The 11,809-nt window shown below is 36.1% G+C and overlaps 1 protein-coding gene across 3 annotated transcripts in view; it reads right to left on the bottom strand.

The window, feature by feature from the left end:
* Positions 1 to 11,809, bottom strand: part of MNAT1 (MNAT1 component of CDK activating kinase) — a 236,277-nt gene that overhangs the window by 201,494 nt on the left and 22,974 nt on the right. The window lies entirely within an intron of this gene.

Below are 11,809 nucleotides of genomic sequence, written 5' to 3'. Positions count from 1 at the left end.
GGTAACACAGCAAGATCCTGTTTCAAATTTTTTAAATATATCTTAAAAAAGAACACAAATATATAATGTATACACTTATATAGAATCCACAACTAAATAGTATACTGTTTAGAGATCCAACAATATCTGGCCAATCTATGAAGAAAAGAAAAAGAATGACAAAATTCAAAGAAGTAGTCATTTCTATGGGAGGAGGAGAAAATATAATAGAAAAAAGATAGAGGGTTCAAACTTACCAGTAATACCCTATTTCTCAACCCAGGGGGTTAGTGCACAAGCATTTGATTTGTTTTCATTATTCATTAAACTATACATATTATATATACACTTTTTGTATGCAAAAAAATAACTTAAAAATGTAAACTCGACATTATAATCTTAGGAGTAGGGTAACTTTTTGAAAATGCACATAGCGTTGCCATCATCCACATTCTGATATAAAGGAGAAAAACAAAAAGGGTTTATACAAAGTGTATTATGGCATGGTGATTCAGAAGCAAAGGTTTGTCATCAATGAGGCCTAGCTGAATCTAGGCTGAGCCATTTACTAGTTTGTCTCCTTAGGCAAGTTACTTAGAATCTCTAAGCCTCAATTCCCTCATCCATAAAAAGTGGATATTTACAATACCTACCAATTAGAGTTATTATAAAGATTAAATGAGATAACAAATAAAGAGCATTCAGCATTATGCCTAGGACACAGTAAACATTTCTGTATAAGTAGTAGTAATTTTTAAAACCCTCCCAGGTTATTCTCATCTCCCTCTTCTCCACCTCCATTTGAAAGATTTTGATATTACCTGAAAGAAAGGTTAGAAAAATCCTGTTCAGAGATATAACTCTTAAAACCTTTGTAATTTGTCCTTGTGTTTCTGTAGAACATATCATTTAAAACCAAAACAAAACTTTTAAGAAGTCAACCAAGACCTTTAAAAGTCAATCAGGGAGAAAGTTATTAAACATGTAACTCTTCAAAATTACAAATACTATTGAAGACAGCCACCTATTTATGAGCAGACACATTCTGGAGCTCTTAATAAATGAGTAATACAATAATATTATACACTCAACCTCAAGCAGGAATGAAGTTAGCCATAATTCAAAAAACTAAACTGGGCCAGGCGCGGTGGCTCACACCTATAAACCCAGCACTTTGGGAGGTCGAACCCGGTGGATCACCTGAGGTCAGCAGTTTGAAACCATCCTGGCCAATGTGGCGAAACACTGACTCTACTAAAAATACAAAAAATAAGGCCAGTCATGGTGGCTCACACCTGTAATCCCAGCACTTTGGGAGGCCGAGGCAGCATAAGTTCAGGAGATCGAGACCAATCTGACCAACATGGTGAAACCCCGTCTCTACTAAAACACAAAAAAAAATTAGCTGGGTGTGGTGGCGTGTGCCTATAGTCCCAGCTACTCGGGAGGCTGAGGCAGGGGAATCACTTGAACCAGGGAGCGGAGGCTGCAGTGAGCCGAGATTGTGCCACTACTCTCCAGCCTGGTGACAGAGTGAGACTCCATCTCAAAACAAACAAAAAAAATAGCCAGGCGTGGTGGCATGCGCCTGTAATCCCAGCTACTCAGGAGGCTGAGGCAGAAGAATCAATTGAACCTAGCAGGCAGAGGTTGCAATGAGCCAAGATCACGCCATTGCACTCTAGCCTGAGCAACAGAGCAAGACTCCGTCTCAAAATAAATAAATAAATAAAATTTAAATTTAAATTTAAAAAAAAACTGAACTGTTCTTGCCTCCAAGATCAATTAGAAAACCCAGAAGGGTCTCACAGATATAATTACCACTTGGATTTTATTTACTTTCTTCAGCCATCCTCTATGTATCTTAAGTCCCTTAAAATAGGCCCCAAAACTGGCCTCACTTCTCCCCACAAGTGTAGAGTATCCAAAAAAGATCCCAGATGGACAAATTGTAGTAAAAAGAAATACTGAGCCAGACTAAGGCAGTAAGCTGGCCAGACAAAGCAAGGTATGTTAGACTACAGGTTTGCAGAGTAACCTGAATGTTCCAGGAACTCACAAAACCATAAGTCACAAATCTACAAAGCACAAGGGTTTCTTGTACATATTACCATTGAAATGCTCCTCCACTTTGCCTTCCAGAATGTAGTTTAGGTTTATATTGCATTTCCAATCCAAAAGTGTATTGTTAACACCTCAAGAAGCATATGGAAACCATTTCCCTGAGCTGTTCCTATATTAAAAATGTTTACTATAAGAGAAACAGATCTCTGAATCCAAACCTTAACAACTTATTAAAGCAGAAACTCTCAAACTTGATTTACTTACGAATAGTTTTTATTATTGAATTGTTTCCTTACATTTTCTCCATATTATCTGAAACCATTTCCTATTTCTAAAATAATATTTATTCTTGCATTTGTATTACTGTTTCAAGTTTTCAACTATAATGTATTTGAAGTTCTAACAAACACCTACCCAATTCATCTTGTTGTTCAAAATAATTAAATTATATTAATAAGCCTCCCCAAAATGAAATCTAGTCATACAATGAATAGTATTAGATATTCATTAATTAATTGTCCCATATCTAAAAGTTTCTCAAAAAGATTTTTGGTTTTTTTTTTGAGACAGAGTCTTGCTCTGTCGCCAGGCTGGAGTGCAGTGGCACAATCAGCTCACTGCAACCTCTGCCTCCCGGGTTCAACTAATTCTTGTGCCTCAGCCTCCCGAGTAGCTGGGATTACAGGCATGCGCCACCACACCCAGCTAATTTTTGTATTTTTAATAGAAATGGAGTTTCACCATGTTGGCCAGGATGGTCTCGATCTCCTGATGTCATGATCCACCAGCCTTGGCCTCCCAAAGTGCTGGGATTACAGGCCTGAGCCACCACGCCAGGCCACAAAAAGATTTTTAAAACAAGACGAATACCCAAAAAAGGAGTAAGGGAGAGTAGTTTGTATTTCTTTTTTTTCTTTTTCTTTTTTTTTTTTTTTTTTTGACAGAGTCTCGCTCTGTCACCCAGGCTGGAGTGCAGTGGCGTGATCTCAACTCACTGTAACCTCCGCCTCCCGGGTTCAAGCAATTCTCTGTCTACGCCTCCCAAGTAGCTGGGATTATGGGCGCCCACCACCAAGCCTGGCTAATTTTTGTATTTTTAGTAGAGACAGGGTTTCACCACCTTGGCCAAGCCGGTCTCAAACTCCTGACCTTGTGATCTACCCACCTAGGCCTCCCAAAGTGCTGAGATTATAGGTGTGAGCCACCGCACCCAGTGGAGTTTGTTATTTAACAGATGCAATCCTTTTACATTATCTGTATCATCTTCTTAAAAATCACTTAAAAGAGAAATTAGAAAGTTAAAATTTTCATTTTAAAAGAATTAATCATCTTTAAGTTATACATTTACTTTTATAAGTCAAGATTTTATATATTTCTAAGATTATAGGTTTTAAATTTATAGAGGCAGATTTTGAGGATTCTACACTTTAATTAAGAATATATCCAACCTCCGCTAGAGTCACAACCATATGACAAATAAAAGCTCAAAATTTTTAACACAGTACTGTATGTCTTAGATTGCCTAGAGGTATAAGATTTTTATATTCAGTCTAACCATAAATAGAAGCCATCATCAATAATCTAGTCTGGGTAGGCCTCTGTTTTCCAATGATTATTTTAATCTTATGAAAGCTCTATTGTTTTTTAATTTTCCAAACATTTTTTGTGTGTGTTATACAGCTTTCTTGCCACTAGCTTCTCCAGCACTAGACATAGCATCAGACTGTTTAGTTATATTCCAAACTTTGTTTTTAATTTTTTAAATTATACTTTGAGTTCTGGGATACATGTGCAGAACGTGCAGGTTTGTTACATAAGTATACACATGCCATGGTGGTTTGCTGCACCCATCAACCTGTCATCTACATCAGGTATTTCTCCTAATGCTATCCCTCCACTAGCCCCCAACCCACGGACAGGCCCCAGTGTGTGATGTTTCCCTCCCTGTGTCCATGTGTTCTCATTATTCAGCTCCCACTTATGAGTGAGACGTTTGTTTGAGATGGAGTCTCTGTTGCCCAAGCTGGAGTGCAGTGGCACGATCTTGGCTCACTTGCCCAAGCTGGAGTGCAGTGGCACGATCTTGGCTCACTGCAACCTCCGCCTCCCAGGTTCAAGTGATTCTCATGTCTCAGCCTCCCAAGTAGCTGGAATTACAGGCATGCGCCGCCAAGCCCGGCTAATTTTTGTATTTTTAGTAGAGACAGGGGTTTCGCCATGTTGGCCGGGCTGGTCTCGAACTCCTGACCTCAGGTGATCCACCCGCCTCGGCCTCCCAAAGTGCTGAGATTACAGGCATGAGCAACCGCACCTGGCCTATATTCCAAACTCTGGTCACAACCTTCTGAACTGGGAGCTCTCAGTCCCTCATTATACACACTGCCCCTTTGATCTCATCCAGATCTCCAATCCTTTATATTTCCTTTTTCTCCTAATTACAACTTACTCCTACTTACGCTTCCTTTTATAATCAGGCCAGACTCCAAAGACCTACCATTTCAGCTACTACCATTTGCTAATTTATTTATTTGCCTATTTATTTACGTATACACATTCCTTGCCTTGTTCCAGAAGAGATTTCACTGAATCTTGAAAATTACATTCTTCACCTGGGCATCAAAATCCAGAATGTGAGAATTATCTTAGACCGCTTCTTCTTACCCTCACAGCCACAGAATCACCAAATCCTCTCAATTTACCATCTAAATCTGTCTCAAATCTTCCCTACTTTCTTCAATTCAACTCTAATGCCTTAATGTCTTCTTCATACTTAAGGTAAAACAAGGTGCCAAAAGTATGGGTTCCAAACCCAAATAGCCCATTAACTTCTAGCTGTTTGTGATAAGCTTTAAGACAATTAGCTTCACTATCTGATAGACAAAAACAGTCACTGGTATTGCAGACACAAAATCATAAACAAGAGAAAAGAAAGAATGTACTGAAGAAAAATGGCATTGATCTTCCAGAAAAAGAGGGCTACACCAGGATTATGTATTTTAAGTACATAAGTATATAACCCCTTTTATTTTTGAGCTTCAACATTATTGCAGAAAATAACATGTACACATAAACTTTTCACTTTACATATATAAGTAGTTTAACAGATATATCATACCATTAACAACTATTACATAACACTCTAAAAAGAGAACAATTAAGTCAGGCTTAACCGCATTAAAAAGTGATCATTAAAAGACAGTACTGTGTATAGCTAGCAAAATCAACTATTTTCCATGCTAGGCAATGACTCAAGAATTACAAACTGTCACCAATACCTGCATTAAACATAAACCCAGACAGTAAGCAATTGTCATGGAAAGATAAATCCATGTGACTATATCTCTGAAGCTTAAGCAAAACTAGTTTACATGAAGCAAAACAGTTTATTAAATAACCATATCTAAAGCAGCCCTTTGTTTTGACAATAAGTAATTTGATCATTTTTCCATCACTGTGGATCTAAAAGGTATGTTAAAATGTTATACTCCGCCAGGTGGATTAATATGGATTTATTAAACTATGCTTAGACTAACACTGCTTCCTGGTCATTGTAGTTCCAAATTAAAGATAATGATAGGGTTAGAGAAATAATTCTGCTCAATTATTACTCACCAAAAATTCTGAGTTTTCACTGCTTGATGACTTACACTAGAGTAGGAAGGCAGACGATACACACAGCACATTCATAAACTGGGATTTAACCAAGTGAAAATTGAAGCGAAAGAACATTAAGGTCTCTAACCTTACTAAATTACAGTGGAGTCCAATACATAAAATGCTTTAGTCAGGGAAAATTAGACAAGTCACTTAATCACTCTGTACCCTATTTTATTCATCTATAAAATAAAAATATGGACTAGATATTCTCTGAGATCTCTTCCAGCATAAAGAGCATATGATTCAAAGGAATTATTATATGTACCTATGCTGGAAAATAATAAACCACTCCACTTTAATTATTCATTTAAAATGATATAGGTTGTAGCTGTTGCATTTATTAAAAAGTCCTAACCAGAAATGCAGCAATGGCCATTTCATCTATAAATTAACTAAAGATAAATGATAAAGATAAGTGTGATCATTCTGAACCTCAGTAAGAAATTTCCATTAGCACCAATGAAAATTGTGTAAATTAACTCCCTACGCATGACTTTTTTCTTAACTTCCCTAATTTAGTTTAACTGGAGAAAAAGCCAGGTATGAATCTGCAGTGTTTCAATGCTGAAACAGCTTTAAAAGAAAAATCTATTCTTTTATCTATTATTTATTTATTTATTTATTATTATTTATTATTTATAAATCTATTATTTATTATTAAAATTAAGAAGTTGTACTAGATGATTTACAAGGTTCCTTTTGGCTTTAAAGTCCATACATGATAATAAGCTATCTCTATACAACAACTGATAAACCAAACTGCAAACTGAGCTACAAGAAATTATGTTTTCTTTATTTTGTTTATATAAATTTACCACTGAGCTCGGTAAAAATTTCTGGCCAAGTGGTAGTCACAATTTAGTTTTTGGTTTAGCATACAGAAAAATCATAGAAAAATTACTGACAAAATACCATAATGTAAGGGAAGGAAAAAAAAAGAATATCATAATCATTTTACCACACAATGTCTTTTTTTTTTTTTTTTTTTTGAGACAGAGTCTCGCTCTGTTGCCCAGAATGGAGTGCAGTGGTGTGATCTCCGCTCACTGCAGCCTCCGCCTCCCAAGTTCAAGCGATTCTCCTGCCTCAGCCTCCCGGGTAGCTGGGATTACAGGCAACCACCACCATGCCTGGCTAATTTTTGTATTTTTAGTAGAGATGACATTTAGTAGAGATGTCATTTAGTAGAGATGACATTAGTGGGCCAGGCTGGTCTCGAACTCCTAACCTCAGGTGATCCACCCACCTCCACCTCCCAAATTGCTGGGATTACAGGTGTGAGCAACTGTGCCTGGCCACAGTGTCTTTACATACTTCCCATCATTCACTCTCCTGATAATCTATTTGAAACCACCTATAATCCATCATAAGATATTACAGAAAAGAATTCACTAAAAATTTTTTCATGAAGCTGAGTCTTGCCCAGAAAGCAATAAATACATCAAATAATTCTTTAGGGTTTTTTCCTCCTGAGATTTTGGGATGAGATTTCTAAACAAAGAGAGATGATTATGGTGTCCCAAACTTCAAGTCACTGACTCAAATCAAAGCAGCAATTTGCTGTGTTAAAAGAGCAGATGATTGATGTAATAGGAAAAGAAGGAAGAAACTTGAAGACAAATAGAATCAGTAAAACATGGGAAAAAGAAAAAATGAATATCTGATTTTTTAATGTTGCAATGTATAAAGCACTAGAATTAGAACTTACCAGTTCACAGATCTAGACAGTTTGATCCCACTTACAGCCGGGACATTAATTTATATGTGCTAAAAACTGTCAAACCACACAAAATAGGTTAAATAACTAAATAACACATTTAAACAAAACCATTATTTACAAAACAAGATATAAGAAAGGGAAAGCAGCTCATAACACATTTAATTAGTGTTACACTTGATAAGGGAAGAAACCTAATTACCAGGGCAAAAGATAAGATCATTCTGTAACTATGAATATGTTTGGCACATAGTCTTACCCAAATATTTGTTGAATAAAAGCAGCAGTGAAGACTGTAAAAGGAAAACATAACCCTAAAAAGAAACATGCAATAAAGGAAATATAACCTAAACAAAGAGAGCTGCTTTGCAACTTTTTGAAAATATCTAAATTTCATAAGCATCAACATAAAATTTTCAGTGCTGTCATAGTTTAAGCTACTACCTTAGTGCTAAGGATTGAAAAATAAACAATTTGAAAACCTGAAAATTAGATAATCCCAAACTTTAAAAGTCACTTTCTTCTCCTCAATTATTAAGGGCTCTCAGGTAAATTATAGTTTTCACTTAGAGAACACTGTTCAAAGAGTTCCTACTTGAAGGTTACCCTGAAATGTTTGTCTTAGTTAAAACTCAAATGTATTGTGGTATTGTGATTTAAGGGCCAAGTGAATATCAAATGATTGGTGACCCCAGATGACTATCTGAACTTGACTATTCCTAGAATCTGGTATGTGGATAACCTTCTACAACAGGGAACCCTTCCAACCCTAACTTAACTCAGTCTGTGGGCAAAAAAAAGTACCACAAGCCAGTACACGTTGCTTCACATTCTAAATTAAATAAATAGATCATGACACACAATCCATGCCCAAAAACAAAGAAGTAAACACATTACATATTAATACATTTTCCAAAGGAGTTACTCATAAGCGTCTAGCAAGAAAAAAAGTACAATGGCCAAAAGAGTTGAGAAAAATTCATTTTCTTGCACCCAAAATGTGCAAAATCTTTGGTTTTCTTTGTGATATTTTGGAGACTTTGCTAAAGCTGCTGTTGAATGAGAACACCTAGGCTACCATCATGAAAATCAATAATGCACCTGGTAAGAACACAAAAGACTGACTCACCTGTGTGGAATCCATTAGCCTTTGAATAAGCCCAAGTCTGGTACCAGAGGGCACAATGTACTTTCTACCAGACAAGAGGAGAACGATTTTTCCTTGTCCTGCTTTCCAGCTGCCCAAAGAATAGATCTCATAGTAATTGTAATATGACTCTTTTGCAGAAATAAGAGGTGGATAAAGTGCTTACAAACAATAGCTATTTCATACAATTGTATTTCTAAATTTTCTTTCAGACTTTTATTGCTCAGAAAGTTAAATAATGTTAAACGAAAACTTTAACCTGTGTGTTTGCTTAAAGCACAAACATTAAGAAAAAAATGCTTTATGTCTGTATTCTTACAATCATATTGGAGACTTCCTGCTAAACACAAAGATAAAAGGCAGTGAGGTGTTAACTGTAACCCCAGTGAGTTAAAACTAATAGAGCCTTTATGAAATCCTGCATGTTACGCAAGTGTGGTGGGGGAAAGGCACTTTTATACACTGTTGCAGGGAATTAACCAGCGCACTTTAAAAAAAAATTAGAAACAGCTATCAAAATTTTATATTTCTAAATTTCCATCAACAGAAGCAATATCCATATAAAGAAATATTACCTGCTAAAAAGGAGGTAAAGCATATGCTGATACTCAAAATCTACCACTAACTGAAAAAAAAAGGTAAAGGTGTAGTATGATTCCATTTCTGCAAATTTCAAATAATATGACCATATCATTTCATTAATGCATAAGTTTATATTGTCCACTTGGAATAGATATATTTAATTGTACCAAAACTGTTTGCAACTTTAATCTTTCACATTTCAGTTTCTCTCACTTCATATTCTCCCTACCCAAGCTGGCTTGAATTTTCTACTACTTAAATAAATTCTAATCAGAAGACCTACTTCCATATTGTACTATGCTCTCTGGGCAGAACAGAACTCTAAATAAGTAAAAACTGTTCTTTTAATCTAAAAAAAATTCTTTTAAATAATAGAATGATTATAAATATTTGACCTAAGGCTAGATATGATTTTATTAACCAATCATCCACTAGAGAATTATTATGCATAAAGCAGTTTTACTTATAAGTCTAATTTCTTTAACTTAGGCCTAACTAACACTTACAAAGCAAAGATTAAGTACAGTATACCTGCAATAAATAGTATGGCATGTAGAAAGTTACTTTTTAAACAACAACAGGAAAAGTCTCCTTTTGAGAAGGTTATTGGTATACCTTCTATTCAAAGCATCAACAATTTCCAACATTCATCAAACTGGCCAACTAAAGAATGCACCGCATGTTAATGATGGCTACTCATCAACTCCATGCTGTTGAGAATATGGAGCCAAAATGTTACCAGATCTAGCAGTTTTTCAACAAAACTGAGAGATCCAAATTTTTACATGATGTCTCCTCATTTTTACATGTTGGCAACTAATTCATTTTTTGTTTTGTTTTAATTTAAATGCTGTGCAAGCCAACACTTCAGGGCCAAACAAAATTAATTTCACCCTCAGGTTTCAAGTTTCAATCTCTAGGAAAGGTGCTGGAAGCTGAAGAGAGAGAGAAGAAAGAAAAGTAAAATAGGCAGAGACCAGACCAGAAAAACCTTTACATGATAAGCTAAGGAATTTGGATTTTTAGCATATATTACAGTAGCATTTTTCAGGCTTATATTTCTTTAATAACAGAACTCTTTCTTCATACTAAATGTTACCCAGAAACCTAATATGTAAACATTTAATGGAGACTGCTCTAGTTTAAGGGATGACAATGAGCAGCTGCCTCAAACAATCTCTCAGAGTTTCAGTTTGAAATCTCTCAGGCAACACAGTTTGAAAATACTGAACTACAGGATGATGTGGGGTCTGTGTGTCAGGGATTACATAAAGCCAGAGGAAAACGTGGTGCGTCTTCCTAAAACATCAATTTTATGCAAAGGTTAGGGGTATGAGATAAAAAATTAGGAAGGCATATACTTTTTGTTTTAATACTAAAAGAAAATATTAAAAAATTAAAATCTTACTTGCATTTTTAAGGTCAACCAAAACTTCAAAGGGACTTTCAAAGCGACACTTCTAGTTGCACCTCCAGACAAACTAGGGGTACAAATTTGTTTTCCTCCATTGTTAATGTTACTTTTTAAAATGTGAGAAGCATTGGTGGAAGACACAAGAAACCACCAAAGAAGTTTAAGCAGGAAGTATCATGGTTAAAGGGGAAGACTATTTTTTGTTTTGTTTTCTGAATTTGGGTTTTTTTTTTTGGAGGGTTGGGAGGAGTGGGCAGTAGTAAGCAGTATCCATGTTATTAAGCTTGAAGCAGTCCTCGGCCAGGAGACAGTTGAAATAGTCCAAGTGGACCAGGCAACGTGGCTCACACCTGTAATCCCAGCACTTTGGGAGGCTGAGGTGGGAGGATCACTTGAGCCCAGGAGTTCGAGACCAACCTGGGCAACACAGTAAGACTCTGTCTCTACAAAAAGATAAATTAGCCAGGTGTAGTGGCACACACTTGTAGTTCCTGCTACTGAAGAGGCTGACATGAGAGGATTGCCTGAGCCCTGGAAGTCAAGGCCGCAAGAAGCCATGATCTTGCCACTGCACTCTCACCTGGGCAACAAAGCAAAACCCTACCTCAAAAAGAAAAAAAAAAAAAGTCCAAGTAGAGATAAGGAAGACATAGACTACAAGGGGAATAGGATAAAATCTGTAATTTGGAAGTTATTAAGGAGACAGTTATGGGCACAACTTCGTAGTGCTTAGAAATAAGCCTAGTACATATAGTATGACCTCAGATTTCTTATTTGAATATCTGGTATATTTGTTGGTCCCACTGCCCTCTACCATCTAAATTATGCTCCTTAGATGGTTCCAACAACACTCATCACAACAATTATTGTAGTGTACTGTAACATTTTGTTTGTCTATCTTCCACACTTAGCTATGAGACCTCAGGGCAAAAATTACCTCTGATTCAACTTTGCATCATCAACTCCTTGTACACAAGAAGTCATAAAATAAAAATTACAAAATAAGTAAAGCATCAGAATCAATACACTGCCAAGAGCAGAAAAAAACCTAAAAGCACGGAAATGCATGAACAGTTTTCTCCTATTTCCTATTCTACATATGTTCTAGTTGAGGACAGAAAGGGAATCTCTGTGACTCATCAGTATTTCTCAGACAAATGCCACAGGGGTAAAAATTTGGAAAGTATTAACTGAAACTAAATTATAGTTTGTCTCCTATGTTCTTCTGATGTAAACTAGGAGTAACATG

Source organism: Gorilla gorilla, chromosome 15 (assembly GCF_029281585.2).
Source record: "Gorilla gorilla gorilla isolate KB3781 chromosome 15, NHGRI_mGorGor1-v2.1_pri, whole genome shotgun sequence".
NCBI lineage: Eukaryota > Metazoa > Chordata > Mammalia > Primates > Hominidae > Gorilla > Gorilla gorilla.
Note: the sequence above shows the minus strand (reverse complement) of the source record. Positions and strands in the feature narration are given on the sequence as shown.